Below are 25,963 nucleotides of genomic sequence, written 5' to 3' on the forward strand. Positions count from 1 at the left end.
ATTTTTTTAAGAAGGAGGGCTGTGTGGCCCCCTTCTTTTTCTAATTTATTGGCCCTGGGGACCCCATCCCCCAGGCCCTGCACCCTAATTTTTTTGTTGAAAAAATTTAATTTGGCCCTCCCAAGGCCTTAATCGTCCCCAGGGACCCCAACCCCCAGGTCAAGGCCTTTATTCTTTTACTTCTTTAGGAGGGGGACTGCGTTGCCCCCCTCCTCATGCCACTTATGGCCCCGGGGACCCCATCCCCCAGGGCCGGCCTTTGTTTTTTATTATTTAAAAAAAATATATATTTATAGAAACACCTAGGACATGCTGGACAAACCGTATGTACCTATCACCATGACGATTTGCGTGATATTCATTAAAAGGCGACTATGCATACAGTGAATCCATGTGGAATGTATTTACACCGCTAGTGAAGCTCTGACGTGTCTGACGCCCTAACGTGCCTAATTCCGGCACCCCCGCCGGTGGGTACTCTCCAAGTAGACACCCTTGTTGTTTATTTATACCAACATGGGTAGCTATTGACGGGCACATTTAATACACACGCACACCAAGCCATTCAAAGGGGATTAGACAAAAATTCAACCAAACTATGCAAGAAACCCCCCTCATGGTTAACAAAACACACATCCACCGCCGGATGTGTAATAATTTTTATTTTACTCTCTGGAAAGGAGACGAACCTCACTTGAGAGTCACAGCGTGCTCCTGGCTGAGCCCAATGTTGTGTTAAACCCACCATTGCCCGCCGAGTGCCACACACCTCTGTGTTGTATTCCACCAGCTAGTGCGTATGCTATGACACTCTCTATCCCATGTGCACTGTAACACCACCCCTTGAATATGTCATGCCACACTTGCCTTCGCACGGGTTATATTGCCCCATCTAACATGCCTTCCTCGATGCCTATGTTATAACGCACAGCGCTATGCCATACATATTACAATCTGGGATCCATATCTTTGTCACAGTGGATATGGAACGTTACTCTCCCCAGCACATATTTTATATTACAACTTTAGAGACTAGTTAGGTTATACAACACTGCCCTGTGCAAATTACACTCCAAGGCGCATATCGCATAGCACGCGCTAGTGCCTGTGCTATCTCGCGCTCTCCAATGAATCTGTCATTGCGCACAATATATTGCATATTATATTTCACGCCCCGGTTCATCTTATATCACTTTTTGGTGCATAGTTTAGACCATATGCTATATCTAGTTTTTATTTTCAATCGTGCTCTCTGGACTTTGTTCTATATAACACTGCGTCCACCTACCCTTTTCATGGGCATTACATTTTGCGATGGGGGTTGGAGGGTCAGGGGGTGTTTCTGCCAAGTGATCCCGGAGTCACAGTCACAAACGTCCTCTTCTTCCTGAATAAAAGTGAGATTATGCTGCATACTTGTTCATATTTTAAGTAGTTCGCACAGACACACATTTTAAAAACAATAAAGATCCTAACACCCACCTTATCTGAACAGTTAGCTTGCTGCCCCGTCCACCTCCTCTCTATCCTCTGTTGTCTGAATCCATGGACTAGCCTCCTCCCTCCTGCCATGCATGGTCTGATGTGCTGCCACTGCCCTCCATTTAGCATGATGTACCAGTCCACTCCTCTTGCCCTCCATTGCCCAATTCTATGGCCCATCATTGACCTCCTGCTTAGCCACTGTGCTTAGCTTGCTGCCCCTATTTTCCTTCCCCCTGCCCTCCGATGTCTTTGTGCATGCCCCTGCTCCATTCTTTTTGCCCACGATGTTCCATGGACCTGCCACTCCTATATACTCTGAGTGTTCTGTTGAGCTGCCACTCCCCTCCCACCTGCCTAGCATTGTCAGATGACTGTAACCTGTCCCTGCCACCTCCACCCTGCCTGTCCACATGCCATGCCCCTATGCCCTTCCTCCTGTCCTCCATGGTCCATTTTACTGCCACACCCTTCTGCCCTCCCTGGTCTGTTGTGCTGCAACTGCTCCTCATGCCTGCCCCGCACGGACTGTTGTGAGGCCCCTTCCCCTGAACTCTCTTGTCTGTGCCCAGGTCCTGACCCTCCCTTCTATCCTCCATGGTCCTGTGTGCATGCCCCTGCACCCTCCTTCTTGCCCATCATAGCCATTGTGCTGCCACTAACCCTCCCGCTTGGCATGAATGGTCTTCTGTGCTGCCATGGCCCCTCCCAACTTCCCTGTGTGGTCAGCTAGCTGCCCCTGACCCCCTCCCACCTTCCCTCCATGGTCTGTGTGTATGCCATCATAGTCTCACTGTTGCTCTCCATGGTGTGTCTTGTTTCTAGTGCCCATCCTGCCTGACCTCCATGGTCATCTTGCTGCTCCTGCCCTGCCCCCTTGCCCCCAGCCCTCTGTTTCCATGTGCAGACCCCTATTCCCTCCCTCCTGGCTTGTCTGTTCCATTGTAATGCCCCTGATCCGTCCCTCCTGCCCTTTATGGTCTGTTATGCTGCAGCTTTCTCTCCTGTCTGTCCATTATGGTCAGCTAGCTACCATTGCCTCTTTCCCCTCTGTTCTCTGTTGTCCATGTGCATGGTCCTTTCCCCTCTCTATTGCTTTCTATGGATTGTTGGGCTGCACTCCCGTACCGCATGCCCTGTGTGGTGTATTGTGCTGCTGCAAACCCTGATGCCTGCCCTGTAGGGTCAGTTTGGTGCACCTCTCCATGTCCCTCCTGTCCTCTGTTATCCTATTCCATGTCCCTACCCCAATTCCTCCTGCCTACCATGATCCAATGTACCATACTTCCGAACATTTTGAACTTGGTAAGAGGGAGATTTTGAAAAAAAACTGGGGTATTGATTTTCCCCTTTGAGTTACATTGAAAAAGAGGAGATTGTAGACAGGAGACAAATCAAATAAAGCCCATTTGAGCTTAAAAACATTGGACGTTTCCTGGCTGAATCGGGTCTGTTGGCATGTATGGTTGTACTACTATTGCCTCTTCCTTCTGCCCACAATGGTCTATTACATTGCCACAGCCTCTCTTGCAAGTCCTGTATTGTTGGTTTGTTGCCCCTGCCCCCCTTTCCACTGCCCTCCATAGTCTGTTGTGCTGCCACGGCCCTTCCTGCCTGCTCAGTGTGGTTAAATTGTTGCCTTTGCACCCTCCTACCTGCCTTCAATTTTCAGAGTCCGTGCCCCTGGCCTCTGCCTCTCAACAGTATCCTAATGAACAACTAGATTGCTAACATTCTATATTTATTACAAAAGTGTGGAACGCCTGACGTCATCTTGATGTAATTAAAACTGTAATACCTACAGCATTTCCTTTAGAAATTACATATATGAGAGGGTCTTATTGGCATCAAAATTATGGTTAGTGCTCTAAAAGACTAAAATAAGGACATATTTTCTGAGTTTTCAAATAGCGAGAAAGCACTTTTAAATTATTTGTTACCTTTATGTTTTTTTATCCAGTTGACCACTTGATTAAATGTTGCACTTAGGGGAGAGGATGTGGTGTTACTTCCAGAACTGCAGACTTTGCAACTGGGGAACCAGGTTGGAGTTTCTGCTTCAGCTCGACATTCTGTGATTCTGGTCAAATCACTTAGTCTCCCCATGTCTACAACCAAAATGAATTTGTTCTTGTGTGATGTAACCAATGTACATGTAAAGCACTCCAATACCTGACAAGTCTGCACTATATAACACTGCAAAAACACAAAATAATAAGTGTTTTGCACACTTCTGTCATTGGGCTATATTTGGGCTACATCTGGGTGATTTTGGGCTACATTTGGGCTCTTTTGTCTCCGGTGGCCATCTTGGGAGATTTATTTGTTATGAAGTTTCCTAATTTCCTCATGTACTGCAGTCTCCTCAGTAGGAAATGCTTTCAGTTTTTTACTTTGATTCCATCATGAAGGTATTCAGATATATCACACATTTGCCATAAATTCTGAATGTTAGCACTCTAGTTGCTCATTAGATCACTGTAGTAAAACTACTGTTCACCATGTAAGTCTGCTCCTGGTATTAAAAGTGCATGTTTCAGTCTGCATGTCAGAATTTTTTAATGAAATAGAAGAGGATTTGAGAAGTCACTCAAAATGTGCCCTCATTTTCTTTCTTCAGCATTAATCATAATTTCTATGGCAAAATGAACCCCCTCATTGTGTTCCTTTTTAAATTAAATGTTTTAAGTGTTACCAGTTTATTCCAATCAAGATGGCGTCAGGTGTGCCATTCTTTTGTCATAATGAAGACAGTAAGCGCTCTAGTTGTTTTTAAGAACACTCTGGGACATTCTGTCATTGGGCTATACTTGGGCTACATCTGGGTGATATTTGGGCTACATTTGGGCTCTTTTGTCTCTGGTGGCCATCTTGGCAGACTTATTTGTTATGAAGTTTCCTAATTTCCTCATTTACTGCAGACTCCTCAGTAGGAAATACTTTCAGTTTTTTACTTTGATTCCAAAGGCATTCAGATGTGTCACACATTTGCCATAAATTCAGAATGTTAGCACTCTTTTTGCTCATTAGATCACTGTAGTAAAGCTACTGCTCACCCGGGCAAACTCTGCTGGTATTGAAAGTGCATGTTTCAGTCTGCATGTCAGAATTTTTTAATGAAATAGAAGAGGATTTGAGAAGTCACTCAAAATGTGCCCTAATTTTTCTTTCTGCAGCACTAATCATACTTTTTATGGAAAAATGAACCCCCTCATTTTGTTCCTTTTTAAATTAAATGTTTTAAGAGTTACCACTTTAATCCAAGCAAGATGGCTTCAGGTGTGCCATACATTTATCATAAGTAGGACTGTTAGCGCTCTAGTTGTTCTTTGGAACACTCTGGGAAGCTGCAGTAGAACACAAAGGAATCAACTGACAGTCTCTGCCCTTGTTGGATGTACATGTTTTACTGAGAATGTCAGACTTCATTCTCACATGACTGAGAAAGATAATGTGAATTTAAAGAAAATAAGCTCTCAGTTTAGCTTATAGATCACCTTCCAAACCTCTGTGGGAAAAGCAGGAGAAAATATTTTTCTCTCAATCATGATATCCCAGCAGAAGGCTTTTTCACATGGTGAAATCACCTTAGAACATACCACAATTCCTAAAATGAGTATGGTACCATCAACAAATGATTTATAATGTAACTAAAGTCTTAAAACCTTCTATTAACTGCAATGCTTTTTAATGAGGTGCTATCATGTATATTGGTCCCAAGATGGCTGCCAACACTTCTTGGATGAAGTGCTGACAGCCAATCAGATCTCAGGATGAGATGTGTGGTTAGGCTCCGCCCACATATATATATGATTTTACTTTTGATTGTCTCAGGAACTACTGAACAGATTGACACCAGACCTGCAAAAGGCACATCCCTGACCTGAGGACTACCTCTCTGCCAAATTTCAAGTAATTCTGTTCAGCCGTTCGGGCTGTACCTTGGACTAAAGGTCCCTATGGAACATTGCATGGGGAAAACGCATTTTGGGACTCCCCTTTTTTCTCAGCCCCCGCTTGACGAATCCCCCCGAGACTTTCAGGGTAGGAGCGGAGCGGAGCGCCCCACCTATTTTGAAAATTTCGCGAGGATTCGTCAACCGGCGCCAAAGTTATTCCAAATAGAATGTTGCGGATTTCCTATGGAAACACGGTCCTAACTATAACTATCTACTGGCGACCGCCAGTAGATAATATATATATACATATATATATATATATATTATCTACTGGCAGTCGCGAAGCGCACCGTGTGCGCACGGTGCGCGCACGGTGAAGAACCTGAAAAAAAAATATTAATAAATACATAACTTAGCATTTAAAAAACCGTACAAATTCACTTAAAAAACCATAGGTTTCACACACGTTATAGTTAGGAATTAGCATTTAAAAAACCTTGCAAATTCACTTAAAAAACCACAGGTTTCACACATGTTATAGTTAGCTGGACATTTCCCTCGTAAAAAACCAATGAAATTCCCCCGTTATAGTTAGTGCAGGCAACTATAACTCACGCGACCGCAATCCTCTGCTGATGACGTCAGATATTACATCACTGTATTTAGACACCTATTTACCCATGTCTTCTTCCATTAATCTTTAGCTATACATATATTACAAATATTTATTTTTCAGAAAGACACATATTTAATCAGTGATGTAATATCTGACGTCATCGTTACAACAAACAAATGATGGACGGAATGCTGACAATGCATACATTCTCCCCCAGTCAAGAGATCTGGGTTAAATCCATCGTTCTTTTGCCCACTACACCACCCCAGTTTAGACATGGCCATATGCAAATCAGTCTTGACCCTGTGCCTCATGGGAACAGTCCAGCCTGAACTGCCAAGCCATGTCTTCCCTGGACCGGAATCAAGCATCCTAGGACCGGTTTCTGGCTATCAGCCGTCATCAGCCAGGATAGCTTGACTCCAGTGGCGTAGTGAGCACGGGTCCCACGTCTGGGAATACCCATCCCACTTAGGACGAAAAGCGTTACAACAAACAAATGATGGATGGAATGCTGACAATGCATACATTCTCCCCCAGTCAAGAGATCTGGGTTAAATCCATCGTTCTTTTGCCCACTACACCACCCCAGTTTAGACATGGCCATATGCAAATCAGTCTTGACCCTGTGCCTCATGGGAACAGTCCAGCCCGAACTGCCAAGCCATGTCTTCCCTGGACCGGAATCAAGCATCCTAGGACCGGTTTCTGGCTATCAGCCGTCATCAGCCAGGATAGCTTGACTCCAGTGGCGTAGTGAGCACGGGTCCCACGTCTGGGAATACCCACCCCACTTAGGGCGAAAAGCGTTACAACAAACAAATGATAGACGGAATGCTGACAATGCATACATTCTCCCCCAGTCAAGAGATCTGGGTTAAATCCATCGTTCTTTTGCCCACTACACCACCCCAGTTTAGACATGGCCATATGCAAATCAGTCTTGACCCTGTGCCTCATGGGAACAGTCCATCCCGAACTGCCTAGCCATGTCTTCCCTGGACCGGAATCAAGCATCCTAGGACCGGTTTCTGGCTATCAGCCAGGATAGCTTGACTCCAGTGGCGTAGTGAGCACGGGTCCCACGTCTGGGAATACCCACCCCACTTAGGGCGAAAAGCGTTACAACAAACAAATGATAGACGGAATGCTGACAATGCATACATTCTCCCCCAGTCAAGAGATCTGGGTTAAATCCATCGTTCTTTTGCCCACTACACCACCCCAGTTTAGACATGGCCATATGCAAATCAGTCTTGACCCTGTGCCTCATGGGAACAGTCCAGCCCGAACTGCCAAGCCATGTCTTCCCTGGACCGGAATCAAGCATCCTAGGACCGGTTTCTGGCTATCAGCCGTCATCAGCCAGGATAGCTTGACTCCAGTGGCGTAGTGAGCACAGGTCCCACGTCTGGGAATACCCATCCCACTTAGGGCGAAAAGCGTTATCAGCAGAGGATTGCGATCGCGTGAGTTATAGTTGCCTGCACTAACTATAACGGGGGAATTTCATTGTTTTTTTACGAGGGAAATGTCCAGCTAACTATAACATGTGTGAAACCTATGGTTTTTTAAGTGAATATATATATATATGGTTACCTGGTTTTGAACTGCATCCTGGGATTTGCAGGCTTCTAGAATCTTGCGACCTGCACCAGGTGATCTACGTATTTGGGGTGGAGCGGTGCCGAACCAATCAGCATCAGGCGGGACCTTTATATAGTGATGTCTTTTAAATGCCTCCCATACACCTGTGGTGCTGATGAAGGCTGATGGAGCCGAAATGCATTCGCCGATGTAATTGCTGAATAAATGGTGTTTCCTTGGTTTCCCCAGTGTGGCCTCTGCTCGTTCCTTTGGAGGAGATTCCTGGTGATTTCACAAGCGTCAGCCAGAGACGCTTTTCAGAGGTCCCCGCATCATAAGCGGCCTTGTTTTCACTGGCGGCTGCTACGGCAACGTTTTCTGTGTGCTCCGAGGTATTGGTGAAACTTGAGTCCCACCCCAGTGTTCGGAAGGAGAAGGGGCGGTGTCGAGGTATTCTACCTCACAGGGCGAGATGGATGTCCATTGTTGCCCCCGCCGATTGGATCTCTGAGCCCTGAGGTAGATGCGGTTTGGGGAGCTGAGGAGACGCATTGTTTCAACTACAAAACAACAGGAGAACAGCATTTTCTAGCAACACTGACTGTCCCGCTAAAGCCCGCTTATCCATTTGGATTCATGAACACCCCTGTACCACCTACCTGGTTTTGAACTGCATCCTGGGATTTGCAGGCTTCTAGAATCTTGCGACCTGCACCAGGTGATTCTACGTATTTGGGGTGGAGCGGTGCCGAACCAATCAGCATCAGGCGGGACCTTTATATAGTGATGTCTTTTAAATGCCTCCCATACACCTGTGGCGCTGATGAAGGCTGATGGAGCCGAAATGCATTCGCCGATGTAATTGCTGAATAAATGGTGTTTCCTTGGTTTCCCCAGTGTGGCCTCTGCTCGTTCCTTTGGAGGAGATTCCTGGTGATTTCACAAGCGTCAGCCAGAGACGTTTTTCAGAGGTCCCCGCATCATAAGACGGCCTTGTTTTCACTGGCGGCTGCTACGGCAACGTTTTCTGTGTGCTCCGAGGTATTGGAGAAACTTGAGTCCCACCCCAGTGTTTGGAAGGGGAAGGGGCGGTGTCGAGGTATTCTACCTCACAGGGCGAGATGGATGTCCATTGTTGCCCCCGCCGATTGGATCTCTGAGCCCTGAGGTCGATGCGGTTTGGGGAGCTGAGGAGACGCATTGTTTCAACTACAAAACAACAGGAGAACAGCATTTTCTAGCAACACTGACTGTCCCGCTAAAGCCCGCTTATCCATTTGGATTCATGAACACCCCTGTACCACCTACCTGGTTTTGAACTGCATCCTGGGATTTGCAGGCTTCTAGAATCTTGCGACCTGCACCAGGTGATTCTACGTATTTGGGGTGGAGCGGTGCCGAACCAATCAGCATCAGGCGGGACCTTTATATAGTGATGTCTTTTAAATGCCTCCCATACACCTGTGGCGCTGATGAAGGCTGATGGAGCCGAAATGCATTCGCCGATGTAATTGCTGAATAAATGGTGTTTCCTTGGTTTCCCCAGTGTGGCCTCTGCTCGTTCCTTTGGAGGAGATTCCTGGTGATTTCACAAGCGTCAGCCAGAGACGCTTTTCAGAGGTCCCCGCATCATAAGACGGCCTTGTTTTCACTGGCGGCTGCTACGGCAACGTTTTCTGTGTGCTCCGAGGTATTGGAGAAACTTGAGTCCCACCCCAGTGTTCGGAAGGAGAAGGGGCGGTGTCGAGGTATTCTACCTCACAGGGCGAGATGGATGTCCATTCTTGCCCCCGCCGATTGGATCTCTGAGCCCTGAGGTCGATGCGGTTTGGGGAGCTGAGGAGACGCATTGTTTCAACTACAAAACAACAGGAGAACAGCATTTTCTAGCAACACTGACTGTCCCGCTAAAGCCCGCTTATCCATTTGGATTCATGAACACCCCTGTACCACCTACCTGGTTTTGAACTGCATCCTGGGATTTGCAGGCTTCTAGAATCTTGCGACCTGCACCAGGTGATTCTACGTATTTGGGGTGGAGCGGTGCCGAACCAATCAGCATCAGGCGGGACCTTTATATAGTGATGTCTTTTAAATGCCTCCCATTCACCTGTGGCGCTGATGAAGGCTGATGGAGCCGAAATGCATTCGCCGATGTAATTGCTGAATAAATGGTGTTTCCTTGGTTTCCCCAGTGTGGCCTCTGCTCGTTCCTTTGGAGGAGATTCCTGGTGATTTCACAAGCGTCAGCCAGAGACGCTTTTCAGAGGTCCCCGCATCATAAGACGGCCTTGTTTTCACTGGCGGCTGCTACGGCAACGTTTTCTGTGTGCTCCGAGGTATTGGAGAAACTTGAGTCCCACCCCAGTGTTCGGAAGGAGAAGGGGCGGTGTCGAGGTATTCTACCTCACAGGGCGAGATGGATGTCCATTCTTGCCCCCGCCGATTGGATCTCTGAGCCCTGAGGTCGATGCGGTTTGGGGAGCTGAGGAGACGCATTGTTTCAACTACAAAACAACAGGAGAACAGCATTTTCTAGCAACACTGACTGTCCCGCTAAAGCCCGCTTATCCATTTGGATTCATGAACACCCCTGTACCACCTACCTGGTTTTGAACTGCATCCTGGGATTTGCAGGCTTCTAGAATCTTGCGACCTGCACCAGGTGATTCTACGTATTTGGGGTGGAGCGGTGCCGAACCAATCAGCATCAGGCGGGACCTTTATATAGTGATGTCTTTTAAATGCCTCCCATACACCTGTGGCGCTGATGAAGGCTGATGGAGCCGAAATGCATTCGCCGATGTAATTGCTGAATAAATGGTGTTTCCTTGGTTTCCCCAGTGTGGCCTCTGCTCGTTCCTTTGGAGGAGATTCCTGGTGATTTCACAAGCGTCAGCCAGAGACGCTTTTCAGAGGTCCCCGCATCATAAGACGGCCTTGTTTTCACTGGCGGCTGCTACGGCAACGTTTTCTGTGTGCTCCGAGGTATTGGAGAAACTTGAGTCCCACCCCAGTGTTCGGAAGGAGAAGGGGCGGTGTCGAGGTATTCTACCTCACAGGGCGAGATGGATGTCCATTCTTGCCCCCGCCGATTGGATCTCTGAGCCCTGAGGTCGATGCGGTTTGGGGAGCTGAGGAGACGCATTGTTTCAACTACAAAACAACAGGAGAACAGCATTTTCTAGCAACACTGACTGTCCCGCTAAAGCCCGCTTATCCATTTGGATTCATGAACACCCCTGTACCACCTACCTGGTTTTGAACTGCATCCTGGGATTTGCAGGCTTCTAGAATCTTGCGACCTGCACCAGGTGATTCTACGTATTTGGGGTGGAGCGGTGCCGAACCAATCAGCATCAGGCGGGACCTTTATATAGTGATGTCTTTTAAATGCCTCCCATTCACCTGTGGCGCTGATGAAGGCTGATGGAGCCGAAATGCATTCGCCGATGTAATTGCTGAATAAATGGTGTTTCCTTGGTTTCCCCAGTGTGGCCTCTGCTCGTTCCTTTGGAGGAGATTCCTGGTGATTTCACAAGCGTCAGCCAGAGACGCTTTTCAGAGGTCCCCGCATCATAAGACGGCCTTGTTTTCACTGGCGGCTGCTACGGCAACGTTTTCTGTGTGCTCCGAGGTATTGGAGAAACTTGAGTCCCACCCCAGTGTTCGGAAGGAGAAGGGGCGGTGTCGAGGTATTCTACCTCACAGGGCGAGATGGATGTCCATTCTTGCCCCCGCCGATTGGATCTCTGAGCCCTGAGGTCGATGCGGTTTGGGGAGCTGAGGAGACGCATTGTTTCAACTACAAAACAACAGGAGAACAGCATTTTCTAGCAACACTGACTGTCCCGCTAAAGCCCGCTTATCCATTTGGATTCATGAACACCCCTGTACCACCTACCTGGTTTTGAACTGCATCCTGGGATTTGCAGGCTTCTAGAATCTTGCGACCTGCACCAGGTGATTCTACGTATTTGGGGTGGAGCGGTGCCGAACCAATCAGCATCAGGCGGGACCTTTATATAGTGATGTCTTTTAAATGCCTCCCATACACCTGTGGCGCTGATGAAGGCTGATGGAGCCGAAATGCATTCGCCGATGTAATTGCTGAATAAATGGTGTTTCCTTGGTTTCCCCAGTGTGGCCTCTGCTCGTTCCTTTGGAGGAGATTCCTGGTGATATATATATATATATATATTTATATATTCCCCCGTTATAGTTAGTGCAGGCAACTATAACTCACGCGACCGCAATCCTCTGCTGATGCTAATACTGTATTTAGACACTTATTTACCCATGTCTTCTTCCATACATTTTTAGCTATACATATATTACAAATATTTTCTTTTCATAAAGACACATATGTCATCAGCAGAAGATTGCGGTCGCGTGAGTTATAGTTGCCTGCACTAACTATAACGGGGGAATTTCATTGGTTTTTTATCAGTAAAATTTCCGCTAACTATAACATGTGTGAAACCTATGGTTTTTTCAGTGAATTTGCAAGGTTTTTTAAATGCTAATTCCTAACTATAACGTGTGTGAAACCTATGGTTTTTTCAGTGAATTTGTACGGTTTTTTAAATGCTAAGTTACTTTACGCCATTCGTGGCGTGCGCGCCCACTTAACGCAGTTTGTTCCGTGCACGCACGGTGCGCTTCGCGCACCGTGCGCGCACAGTGAGCACGCGGTGCGCTTCGCGCACCGCGCGCCCACTTTACGCAGTTAGTGCCGTGCACGCACGGTGGGCACGCGGTGCGCTACGCGCACCGCGTGCCCACGTTACGCTAGATGGGCCATGTACGCACGATGCGCTTCGCGCACCGTGCGCACATGGAGGACATATGATGCACTTCGTTTTTAAAGGTAATATTTAAATTTTTCGCAGTAGTTAAAAGCCGTGCACAAATGGTGCCCTTCGGACACCATTTGCACACGGGGTGGAGAGAGTGTGGATAATTTTTTTTTTTAATATTTTTTTTTTTAATCTTTTCGTTTTTTACTTATGTGATAAGCCATGCACAATTGGTGACCTTGGGTCACCAATTGCACACGGGGTGGGGTTAGTGTGAATATTTTTTTTTTTTTTATATTTTTTTACCGTACGCATACGGTAAGCGTAATCGGCGAAATTAGCGAAAAAATAAAAATTCGGTTTTTGGCCTTGGGGGATCTTTGGGGACTCCCTGGACATGGCTATGTGTGTGGGAGCTGTCAAAACAGCCCCTTTAAATGTTTTTGTGCTTTGTTTGTTAATCATCTCTCACAGTGCGAGAGAGAAAATGGCGGCCGCCGCTTCCTGGTTTCGGCCGATTCGAAAGTTTACTAAGATCTAAGAGCCAATCAGAATCGCGCTCGCGCACGCCACCGTACGCGTACGGTAAGCGTACCGTAAGCGCACCGTAAGCTGGCTCAGATATATATATTGATTTAAAGGCTATTTTCTCAGAATCTACTGAACAGATTTACACCAAACCTACAAAAGGCACTTCCTTGACCTGAGGACTACCTCTCTGCCAAATTTCTAGTAATTCTGTTCAGCCGTTCGGGCTGTAGCCCTGTCTAAAGGTCCTATGGAAAAATGCATGGGAAAAACGCGTTTTGGGACCCCCCTTTTATCTCAGCCCCCGCTTGACGAATCCCCCCGAGACTTTCAGGGTAGGAGCGGAGCGGAGCGCCCCACCTATTTTAAAAAATTTGCGAGGATTCGTCGACCGGCGCCAAAGTTATTCAAAATAGAATGTTGCGGATTTCCTATGGAAACGTGGTCCTAACTATAACTACCTACTGGCGACCGCCAGTAGGTAATATATATATATATATATATATATATACATATATATATATCATCTACTGGCGGTCGCCAGTAGATAGTTATAGTTAGGACCGTGTTTCCATAGGAAATCTGAAAATTCTATTTTTAATAACTTTGACGCCGGTTGACGAATCCTCGCGAAATTTTCAAAACTAATGGGGTGCTCCGCTCAGCTCCTACCCTGAAAGTCTCGGGTGATTCGTCAAGCGGGGGCTGAGAAAAAAGGGGGGTCCCAAAACGTGTTTTCCCCATGCATTTTCCCATAGGACCTTTAGTCGAAGATACAGCCCGAACGGCTGAACAGAATTACTTGAAATTTGGCAAAGAGGTAGTCCTCAGGTCAGGCATGTGCCTTTTGCATATATGGTGTCAATCTGTTCAGTAGTTCCTGAGAAAATTGCAGTTAAAAGTCCATAAATATCTATAAGCGCGCACCGTGCGCGCACCCTAACGTGCGCGAGCGTAATTCTGATTGGTGGTTACATGTCAGTCAACGTTCGAATCAGTCGAAATCAGGAAGTGTCGGCCGCCATTTTCTCTGTTTTGTGTGTGACAGTGAAAAAGAAAGGTGGAGAACGTGAAAAGGGGGCAGGGTAGAGAGTTCCTGACCCCCTAGCCTTTGTCAGTGGGTCCCTGAAGGACCCCGAAGGATGAAAAAAATATTTTATTTGTTTTTTCAAAAAATCGCGGGGTGCGCGCACCGTGCGCGCACGGTGAAAAACCTTAAAAAAAAAAAGACATTTTGAACAAGCCATTCCATATTACAGGATACAGTAAATCTATAACTATATACATAGGTAGTTTATTGTAAAATAAATATATAAAAAATATAATAAAACATAAATAACTTAGCATTTAAAAAACCTTACAAATTCACTTAAAAAACCATAGGTTTCACACATGTTATAGTTAGGAATTAGCATTTAAAAAACCTTTCAAATTCACTTAAAAAACCATAGGTTTCACACATGTTATAGTTAGCTGGACATTTCACTCGTAAAAAATCATTGAAACTCCCCCATTATAGTTAGTTCAGATAACTATAACTCGCGCGACCGCCACTCTATCACAAGGATGATGTCATCAGTGATGTCATGAGTGATGCCACTGACCATGTCATGAGTGATGTAATATGTGACGTCTTCAGCAGTGGATTGCGGTCGCGTGAGTTATAGTTATCTGAACTAACTATAACGGGGGAATTTCAATGGTTTTTTACGAGTGAAATGTCCAGCTAACTATAACATGTGTGAAACCTATGGTTTTTTAAGTGAATTTGCAAGGTTTTTTAAATGCTATTTCCTAACTATAACGTGTGTGAAACCTATGGTTTTTTCAGTGAATATATATATATATTTATATATATATATCAAATAAAAAAACATAGGATTGAGGTACATTAGACTTACAAATTTTCATTAAAAAAACCTTGGAAATTCACTGGAAAAACCATAGGTTTCGGACACGTTATAGTTAGAAATTAACATTTAAAAAACCATAGAAATTCACTGAATAAACATAGGTTTCAGGCACATTATAGTTAGAAATTAGCATTTAAAAAACCATAGAAAAGAACTGAAAAAACCATAGGTTTCAGGAATGTTATAGTTAGTTGGACATTTCACTCGTACAAAACCATAGAAATTCCGGCGTTATAGTTAGTTCAGCTAACTATAACTCACAGCCCCACAATGCACTGCAGATGATATCACATATTACATCATTCATGACATTGTCCGTGACATCACTGATGAAATCACTGATGACATCTCAAATGACATCACTGATAACTTCACTGATGACATCATCCACATGAAAATCTGATGCACCTCCTCACACCTGAATATAACCTTTGATACACCCATTCTAAAATACAGACTATCATTTAAAACAATAGACACATCAATACCAGTTACTAAATATGCACTGACTGATTCCTAGGTCTACACACACATCCACTCATTCACCCATACAGTCGCTCATACATGCAGTCACTCATCAATACAACACTATCATATGCACTCATACACCTATACAAACACTCACACACTGCCACATATCCAGAGTTACTCACACACTTAGTCAGTCATGCAAAGAATCAATCATACTTCCATTTACTCACCTATACAGTTATACAGACACAACCTCACTTATTCATACAGATATGAACACATAATTACTCTCTTATAGAATCACTGATACAAATACACACTCATCCATGCAGCCACTCTCACAATTACTGACTCTCACATATAGTAATGTATATACATCATCACTCACATATAATGCCTTTTACATATGTAATTACATGCACATGTACCACTGAGACATCCATTCACTCACCAACACACCCATACACACACTCACCCACCCATACAGCTGTTTCCACATGCACTCTTGATCCCATACACCCAGTGAATCAACCACTCACACATCTATGCACAGAGTCACACACCTCCCACCCACACACACACTCAGGCAGCTATACAAATACTCAGGCAAGCAATCAATAACTCATATAGACACTCATGCAGCTACTCACCAACCCATGCAGCAGCTTACACAACAACAGACAGACTGATACAGACTTTCACACAGTTTAGTCACTAACCCATGCATTCAGTAAGAGACATTTATTCACTCGCTTATACAGTCAGTCATGTACCTACTAAATCCTCCATACAGACACTTATACACCCACTCATTCCTCAATACAGCTTGGCATACATATAAAACAAAATTAAACTTTACAGAAACACACAGTCACTGGATGATGTCATCCTGCTATTGCTTTGAAAAACCAAAGCAGAGTTTGCTATGACAGGGCGGGTGTCATAGCAAACAGCAATGTCCCAGGGGTGGGCACCCCGGGACATTGCAGGAGCCAGCCCTGGGGGGTGGCAGTCCCCAGGGCCATCAAGGGCTTCTGGAGGGGGGCCGTGTGGCCCTCTTCCCTTCATTTTGAAAGCCCCTGGGACGTGATGGTCCCCGGGGATGTCAGTCCATTACGGACCCCCAAAATTGAATAAAGAGTGCTCCGGGGAGTTGGTGGTCCCTGGGGCATGTGGGGGGGCTGCAGGGGGGCTGCAGGGGGGCTGCAGGGGGTCCGTGTGCCCCATATACTATTAAAAAGCCAGGGGAGGAGGCGGTCCCCGGGGCAGTGTGGGGGTGTGGGACTGCCTTTGCATTGATTTTGTTTAGAGCCCTGGGGAGGTGGCGTCCCCGGGGCTGCGGGGGCCCCTTGGGGCCCCACTTTTTTGGGGGCATTGCCTCCAGGACCTGGCCCATCCGGGGCCTCATTAAAATGAAGCACGGGAGTCCGCACTTAATTTTTTAAAAATGTTCTGCGGGATTCGCTTCCTCAACGTGAATTCTGCTGTTTTCTTTTTAAAGAAATGCTTTTTTTGACCAGAGCAGGCCTAGGAGGTCAGGGTGTTTCTACCCTTTCCCCTGTTCTTCTTTTTTAAACTCTTTTTCACTGTTTTCTTGTGACTCAGTTCTACCGAGTCACAAGATGGCTGCCAACACTTCCTGGTTTGGAGTGTTGGCAACCAATCAGAGTGAAGCTCATGCCCGGGAGGGTTCGCGAACCCTCCTTGGTGCTCAGATATCGATATTTTTCTTTTTGCTAATATCTCAAGAAAAAGGTCTCTTTCTGAACCATGGGCTACCTTTTTTCCAAATTTGGTGTAATTCGGTTTAGCAGTTCGTTCTGTAGCAATTTTCTTCTATGGAAATTAACATGGGGAAAACGCGTTTTGGGACACCCCTTTTTTCTCGGCCCCTGCTTGAAGAATCACCCCGAAACTTTCATGACAGTAGCTGATCAGAGCGCCCCAGTAGTTTTGAAAATTTTGCGAAGATTCGTCAACCAGCGCCAAAGATATTGGCAAAACAAAAAACGCTTTTCCTATGGAAACTATGTTCTATCCCAGTAGGTAATATATAAACACTAAAAAAACAAAGGTTACAGGGACTTTATAGCTAGGGTCGGATTTTACTAGTTTTGTTACCTGAGTTAACTATAGCTCACGGCCCACAATGCACTGCTTATGACCTCGCATATCACTGATGACATCACTGATGAGATCAGTGATGACATCATCCACAGCATTTCTGACACATGCACTCAATCACTGACACAGCCATACAGACACTCACTCACCCATACAGATTGTCAGACACACACACAGTATCCCATACAGCCACTGACTCACCCACTTACTCATCCATACAGGCAGTCACACACCTCTTCACCCAAACACACAGACACACAAACAACCATAGAGGTAGTCAGACAACCAATCAATCACCCATATAGCCATTCATGTACCCACTAACATACTCATACACCCACTTAGACATCAACTGACAGATAGATATACTCATTTACACAACCAGTCACTCACTATACATTCACTGAGACGCCTAATCACTCACTTATACAGTCAGTCATGCACCCACTGTGTCATCCATACAGACATTCATAAATCCACTGATTCTTCAAGACACCTTGGTATATATATTTAACACTCATAAACTTTTTTAATAGAGTCACCGGGTTATGGCATCACTGATTTCATCAGTGATGTTGTTTGAGATGTCATCAGTGATGTCACTGCCCATGTCATGAGATATGTAATATGTGAGGTCATAAGCAGTGCTTTGTGGGGGGCGCAAGTTATAGTTAACTTGGGTAACAATAACGGCTGAATTTCTCTGGTTTTGTATTAATAAAATCTGACCCTAACTATAACGTCCCTGTAACCTTGTTTTTTTGTGTGTGTTTCTAAGGTTTTTTAAATTCAAATTGCTACCTATAAAGTCCTTGTAACGTCTGTTTTTTTCAGTGAATTTCAAAGATATTTTAAATGCTAATTCCTAACTATACCATCCCTGTAACCTTAGTTTTTTGTGTGAATTTCTAAGGTTTTTGAACTAGCAGTCATGTTTGCAGAATGGTGGATAAAGGGGGCTTGGCCTCTGACCAGCTCTTTCTCAGGAATTCCGCTATTTAGGATTAACAGGAGGTACCAGGAGGGCTTCTTGGACCCCAAGGTCCCTCTGGAGGGAAGGTGACTTTATCCCCCAACTAGTAGTGCGTCTGGAGGCATATTTGAGGAGTGGTGGAGAAAGGCGGCATGGCCTCTGACAACTTCTCAGCAATCCTGCTGTGTGGAACTTACTGGAGGTAACAGGAGGGTTAGTTGAGCCTCATGGATGTCCTTGGGGGCCAACAGCCCCTCCTATTACCTCCAGTAAGTCCCATATAACAGGATTGCTGAGATCTGATAGCAGGCCCACCCACTATTTCCACCACTCTGCATACACACCACATGACACACTACTAGCAGGGGGATGGAGTCCCCTTGGCTATTGAGGGACCTTGGGTGCCAACTATCCCTCCTGTTACCTCCAGTAAATCACACACAGTGGGTTTGCTGAGATGTTTTTAGTGGCCACGCCCTCTTTCTCCTCCAATCTGCAAACGTGCCTCCTGGAGCACTACTATTTGGTGGATAACATCCCCTTGGCTCTTGAGGGTCCTTGGGGGCCAACTAGCCCTCCTGTTACCTCCAGTAAGGCCCACACAGCTGGCACACTGCTGCTTGGGGGATGAAGTCCACTTTAGTGCTGAGGCCCTCAGGAGGAAAGGGTACCTCATACCCCCACCAGCAGTGGACTGAGAGGTGCATTTGCAGAGCGGTGGAGAAAGGGGCATAGCCTCTGACCACCTCTCAGCAATCTAACTGTTTGGGGCTTAATGGAGGTAACAGGAGGTCTTCTTGGCCCCTAAGGACCCTCAGCAGCCAAAGCGACTTCATACCCCAACCAGCAGCACGCCAGGAGGTGCATTTGCAGAGTAGTAGAGAAAGGGGGAGGTACCTCCCAGGATTTGCCGGCTTTTTAAAAACAAATGTTATGTTCTAGGAAGGGTGGCTGTGTGGCCCTCCTTCCCTAGACCATCTTAAGCCCTGAGGACTTTCGTTGCCCGGGGCCTGACCCATTTTTTATTTTCTAAGAAAATAGAAGGAGAGGTGGACCATGCAGCCTCCCTCCCGGGTCAATTTTGTCCCCAGGGACTCCATCACCCGGGGCAGACCTTCACCATTCTTTGTTAAATAGGGAGAGGATAGCACAGCCCCCGTCACCCAGGGCATGGCCTCTTGTTTGAGATCACGGGGAGCGTCAAGACCCCCGCAGTCCCTGCTGGCTCCTCACCTCCTGCGAGAGCCGGCATTACTTTTGGACAGAGGGAGCTGCTAACATGCAGCTCCCTCTGTCCAAAATCAATTCTATTCTGCTTCATGGAAGCAAGAGCATTTTTCATGTTTTTGCTTCCATGAAGCGGACCAGAGTTTGCTATGGCTTAGCTGGAACAAGCCATAGCAAACTGCAATGTCTGGGGGGGTGGGCATCCCGGGGCATTGCTGGAGCCAGCCCTAGGGGGGTTGAAGTCCCCAGGATCATGGTGGGCCCCCTCCCATCTTCTGCATAGCCCCAGGCAGGTAGTGGTCCCCGAGGGTGGGGGTCTGCAATGAACCCTCATCATTACTTCATTTTTAGGTATAGCCCTGGGGAGGTGGCATTGCCCGGGGTGGGGTGGCCACATAGCCCCCACTTTTCAGTATTTGAGCCCCAGGGAGGTGGCAGTCCCCAGGCCTGTGTGGGGGGGCTCTTGCCCCCCCACAAATTATTTTAGATACAGCCCAGGAGGTGGTGGTCCTCAGGGTTGAGGGGGCTGCGTCCCCCCTGCAGTTTTTTTGGTGTTTAGCACCGGGAAAGTGGTGGTCCGCGTTGCCCCCGCATTATTATTTGTAATTGCCCCGGGACCTGGCCCATCCGGGGGCTTAATTAAAGGAACAGAGGTACAGAAAGGGGCGTAAATATCAAAGGAGGGAGTGGAGAGAGGAAGTGTCCAGAAGGACACAGGGAGTGGATTCAATTTCAAAGGTGTGAAAAGACATATGGTCTTGCGGGTGATGTGTATCCTACAATGGTAGGAGGCACACAGTGTTTCTTAAAATACCCCTCACACACCAAAAGGGCCCTTGGTTTCATGCTTCATCATAGGGGTCTTTGCATTCCTCTGTAACCACTACACATAGTGGTTACATTGGTTACATCAAGTGCTCCCGTGTGTCCGTTGGTTAGTAGCACGCCGCACGCCGTAGAGGAGTGCGAAGACCCCTAGAATGAAGCATGACACCAAGGGCCCTTTTGGTGTGTGAGGGGTATTTTAAGAAACACTTTGTGCCTCCTACCATTGTAGGATACACATCACCCGCAAGACCATATGTCTTTTCACACCTTTGAATTCTTGTGGGTGGATTCCATTTGTTTAGTACAGAAAGGGGCAACAGGGGTACAAAAAGAGGGAAGAGGGGTAGAGAAAGAGGCAAGGGGTGCAGAAAGAAGCATGAGAGCTACAGAAAGAAACAAAAGAAGTGTAGAAAGAAGAAACAGAGGTGCAGAAAGAGGCAAGAGGGGCGCACAAAGAGGGAATATGGGTGTGAAAGAGGCACAAGGAGTCGAGAAAGAAGCAAAAGGAGTGCAGAAAGAAACAACAGAGTTGCAAAAAGAGGGAAGAGGGGAGCAGAAAGAGGCACATGGGGTGCAGAATGAAGCAAGAGATGTGCATAAAGAAAAAAGAAGTACAGAAAGAACAGAGGTGCAGAAAGAGGCAACAGGGGTGCAGAAAGAGGGTGGATGGGTGGAGAGAGTGGCAAGGGGGTGCAGAAAGAGGCAACAGGGGTGGAGAAAGAAGTGAGAGTTGCAGAAAGAACCAAAAGAAGTACAGAAAAAAGGAACAGAGGTGCAGAAATAAGCAAGAGGGGTGCAGGAAGAGGGGTGTGAAAGAAGTACAAGGGGTGCAAAAAGGTGCAAGGGAGGTACAGAAAGAAGCAACAGCAGTGCAGAAAGAGGGAAGAGAGGTGTAGAAAGAGACAAGAGAAGAGCAGAACGAAACAAAAGAAGTGCAGAAAGAAGGAACAGAGGAGCAGCAAGAGGCAGGAGCGGTGCAGAAAGAGAGAAGAGGGGTGCAGAAAGAGGCAAGAGGGGTGCACAAAGAGGCAAAAGAGGTGCAGAAAGTAGAAGAGATTTGCAGAAAGAGGCAAGAGAAGTGTAGAAAAATAAAGAAAGGTGCTGAAAGAAGCATCAGAAATGCAGAAATCTTCAAGAGAGGCGCAGAAAGAAGCAAGAGTGGTTGCACACCATTAGTACCAATTTAACACCCACATTTAGCAATAAGTAACAGGTGACCATTCTAGGTTTGCTAAGTACCTTCCACCATGCTGTAACACTTGTCACTGCATTTTTGATAACATTTGAGCCGTTTGAGCTAGAAACAAGAATTTTTTTTGTTCAAATTTGCAGATTAGGGAGCAGATGATGGATTATGTGGCTAATGCGGAAAATGTATAATTGTGCGAAAGTTGGTGCAGCCAACAGTCGCATAATTACAGTGGCTCTGCTCATACCTTTGACTAGGTCCAGAAGTGCTCCTCAGTGATTCCTTCTTCTTATTCTCTCATTGAGTTCATAGTTTAGCTTCTATGGAAACGAGGAAGACTAAACCTGAGGGTACCACTTCACAACACAGACTAACATACCACATAATTACTCTCCATAACACATAATCCCACTCTACAAAATTCCTATACACTAAATCCCACATACTTTCTATCCACATAATTTGACTGCACAACAAACCACATAATTCCACTACACACAATGTACATCCACTCCACTCCCAAAAACATTCGTAAAACACTTTTACATTTACAATGCCAATAGCTCTAACTCTTGCAAATGCGAGTCCTATTGCATTACAAATGCTTCTTTAACTGGTAGTCACGTTTGCAGAGTGGTAGAGAAAGGGGGATGGGCTTCCAACTAGCGCTCAGAAAATAAGCTGCGTAGGACTTACAGAAGGTACCATTAGGGCTTTTTGGCCCCCAAAGTCCCTGAGGAGTAAAGTGGTCTTTATCCCTCAACCCGTAGTGCGCCAGGACGCACGTTTGCAGAGTGGTGGAGAAAGGGGGTGCGTGGCCTCTGAACACCTCTTAGCAATCCTACTGTGTGGGACTTACTGGAGGTAACAGGAGGGGTACTTGGCCCCCACTCTCTCCTTTCTCCACCACTCTGCAAACGTGCCTCCTGGCATGCTCTTAGTTAGGGGATGCAGTCCCCTTGCCTTCTGAGGGTCCATGGGGGCCAACTAGCCCTGTTGTTATCTCTAGTAAGCCCCACACAGCTGGATTACTGAGAGTGTTCCGAGGCCCCACCCCCTTTTTACACCACTCTGCAAACATGCCTCCTGGCACACTGCTGCTCGAGAGATATAGTCTACTTTAGTCCTGAGATCCTCAGGACACAAGAGGTCCTCATTGCCCCACCAGCAGTGCGCCAAGAGGTGCGTTTGCACAGTGATATAAAAAGGGGCATGGCCTCAGACCACCTCTCAGCAATCCCACTGTGTGGGGCTTACTGGAGGTACCTGGTGGGCTAGTTGGCCCCCGGGGACCCTCAGGATTCAAAGGGACTTAATCCCCCAACTTAGAACACGCCAGGAGTGGTGCAGGGAGGAGGCGGGTGCCTCCGGCGAGATTCTGGCTTTTTCTTTTCTGTTAGAAGTGGGGCTGTGTGGCCCCTCTTCTCTTAATATTTTTTATGCCTATATACTGCTTGCATGTAGAATAGTAATGTCTGCAGTTTGTTTTCTATAAATCTTTAATGCAACTCTGTTTTTTTTATATACACCATCAAATCAAGGAATGGTATTTCCTCCTTGCTGAGGTTGCTTGTGAAATGTCAGTTCATTTTTTATTCAACTTTACAAAGGTTTCTTCACTTTCAAAAGACCCTTTATAGATGCCAAAGAGACCATTGAAGTACCTTGTCCATAGAATTACCTCAGTTGACCATTCAGTGAGGTCAGGGCCATGAAATACCTCCTCTTGTCACCAGTCCATGCACAAATTAGCATCACTTGGGCTGAAACAGGTGCTCATGGCAGTCCCCCTTATTTGTTTGAAATATTAATTATTCAAATGCATGTATTGTTAGCTATACAAAGGTAAACCATACTAACTAACTTTTCTCAACATTTATGCAATCTCAAGGGTCTCACCCCTAAATAGTGTTGGACTGACATCATCCCTTCTGTGTGCTCAATCCTCATGTAGAGTGGTTACATTAAGAGTCATTAGAAGATAATCTTGCTCCCACGATAAGTCAAAGACACATCTAAAAAAGTCAGACATGTCCAGCACATACAATGGAGAGGTTTATGTTATGCTCACGTAAAATGTGGTCCACATATAGGGTAGCCTTGTGGGTTTCTCTCACCCATGTGTACTTTTGGAATCAAATAGAAAATGTACATTCTAAGGCAATCCATCCTCAAAACAGGTACTCACCCTGATTAATTAGACCCATGTTACACCACCCTTTTAGTTAATCTAAAAATCTTTTTTTGATCGCTATGACATCCGTTTTAGGAATTCTTCAATAGCAATTAACATTATTTAATTGCTTATATACTTCTTTGATATAAATTGCCAGGGGGCAAAGGTAAATATTTCCCACTTTGTCTGATTGTTTAATGGCACACCCTCTTTTCCTTTTCAATTCCATAAGCAAATCATGATAAGCCTTCTGATTACTAGCTTGCCTGTTGACCCCTGTATTTCCTGTTCTATATAACCTCTTAAAATCAATTATAGCTATATCAGAAAATACATCAGTTGTATCCCTTGTGTATGTTGTATAAACTTCGAACTTGGATGAAACTCACTTATTGTGTCATCATAGAAATCAATATATCATGCTGAAATCACTGCATCTTGATTCATTGCTTATGGCCTTGTGGGTGCAGCCGTTTTCTCCTTTAACTTGTGTACCTTAATGAACTTTGATTTTTGTATGAACTTAAAAATGTCTATCCTTGTCTGAGAGTAATCAAATGATGATTCTCGACAATGATAATTGATGAATTGGAAAAAGTAGGGGGCCTGGTAGTGATTAGGAAATGTCTTAATGACATCAATGTATATTTAGCAAAATTAGGGGAAATAATTTAAATTAAAAAAGCTCAGAAATTAAAGCATGACTAAATTAATTATGAAAATCCCCTGCACCTGGACCTCCATGTTTGGCACCACCTGCTGTGTTTGGCCGAGTTCAACCCTCCGTGAGTGACCAACCCCTGCTCTGAACAGCCATTGGCCATATAGACAGGCGTTGCGCTCAACCCTCCACTGGCAACAACTCTTCTCTGTGGCTGGATCCACAGTATAAGCCTCAGCAGTGCAAATCCAGCCTCATGGTCAGAAACATGCATAGGAAAGTAGTACCATGGCAAGGAAGCTTGCACAGGTGAGACCGCAGTACTTTCACTTAACGAAATGAGAGGGCCATGTTGGGCACTGCAGTAGTACCATAGATCCTGTGTTGAAATATATATTTTTTTATTTTTAACAACAGGGGGCTTCCTTTAGCCCCCACCCCTCAATGGCCTTGGGGTCACGGTGTGTTCATTTTGCCCCTTTTTGTGCCCTTTGCTAACTTTTTCAGGAGCAGGGGATGAAGGAAACTAGTGGGAAGCAAAGTACTGGAAAATTTGAAGTAGGTCAGGTAAACAGTTCAAAATTTATAAGGTGGAGCGGTTCTAAACTTCTTTTTCAGCTGTCAATAAAATATTATTTCTTTTAATTATACTTTCTCCATGTGTATCTGCAAAACCACTAAATGAATGGTTGTCAAATTTTTATGGCATGACTGTCTTTTGGTCATTCATTGCCTTTACTTATGTTTTCAAAATCCTGTCAATGGTTTTGGAAATATGAGGCAAAAGCAGAGGGGCCTATTCACAAACTAGATTTTGTAGTACTCTTAGTAGTACTACAGTAGCGCTACTAAAGTACTACCAAATGTTATTCACAAATCTATGAGTGTAAATTTCCACCTCCACCTCTCCTGTGCTTTCCATGGGGAGATCCTCACACATGTACATTTTCTACCTAGTAGTAAATGTGGGAGGAACCGGAGAAGTGGCTGGAAACAAAGGCAAACTTACTACTATTTGGGGGGGTTTAGGGAGCAGTAAGGAAGGCTTAATGGAGGGCTATGGAGGAGTATGTGGGGGCATGCACTCTCCAGCAAAAAAGTAAGCACATTGCTATTAACAAATTCCACTCAGTTACTACAGCTAAAAAGGGACCCAAAACAGCAGTAAATCCAGCACCAGGCATAGTTGTCACTGGTACTGGAACGTCCTCCCATTGAAAACGATGGAGGTGAGAACTTAGAATAACACCTCAAAGGAAATAATTTTACATTTATTTAAATGGCTGAAAATAGTTACAAATAAAAATAAATATATATAAATAAACATAATTTAATGTAAAACATTCTAAAAATAAAACATGTGTCATTTAACCATAACATATTCAACGAAAGTATGAATTTAAAAAGTAATGTATCATTCATTTTTATTAAACTATAATTAAATGATTTTTAACTAATGTTGTACATTACTTTTAACAATAATTAATGCA

This window comes from Triturus cristatus, chromosome 8 (genome assembly GCF_964204655.1).
Source record: "Triturus cristatus chromosome 8, aTriCri1.1, whole genome shotgun sequence".
Classification (NCBI taxonomy): Eukaryota; Metazoa; Chordata; class Amphibia; order Caudata; family Salamandridae; genus Triturus; species Triturus cristatus.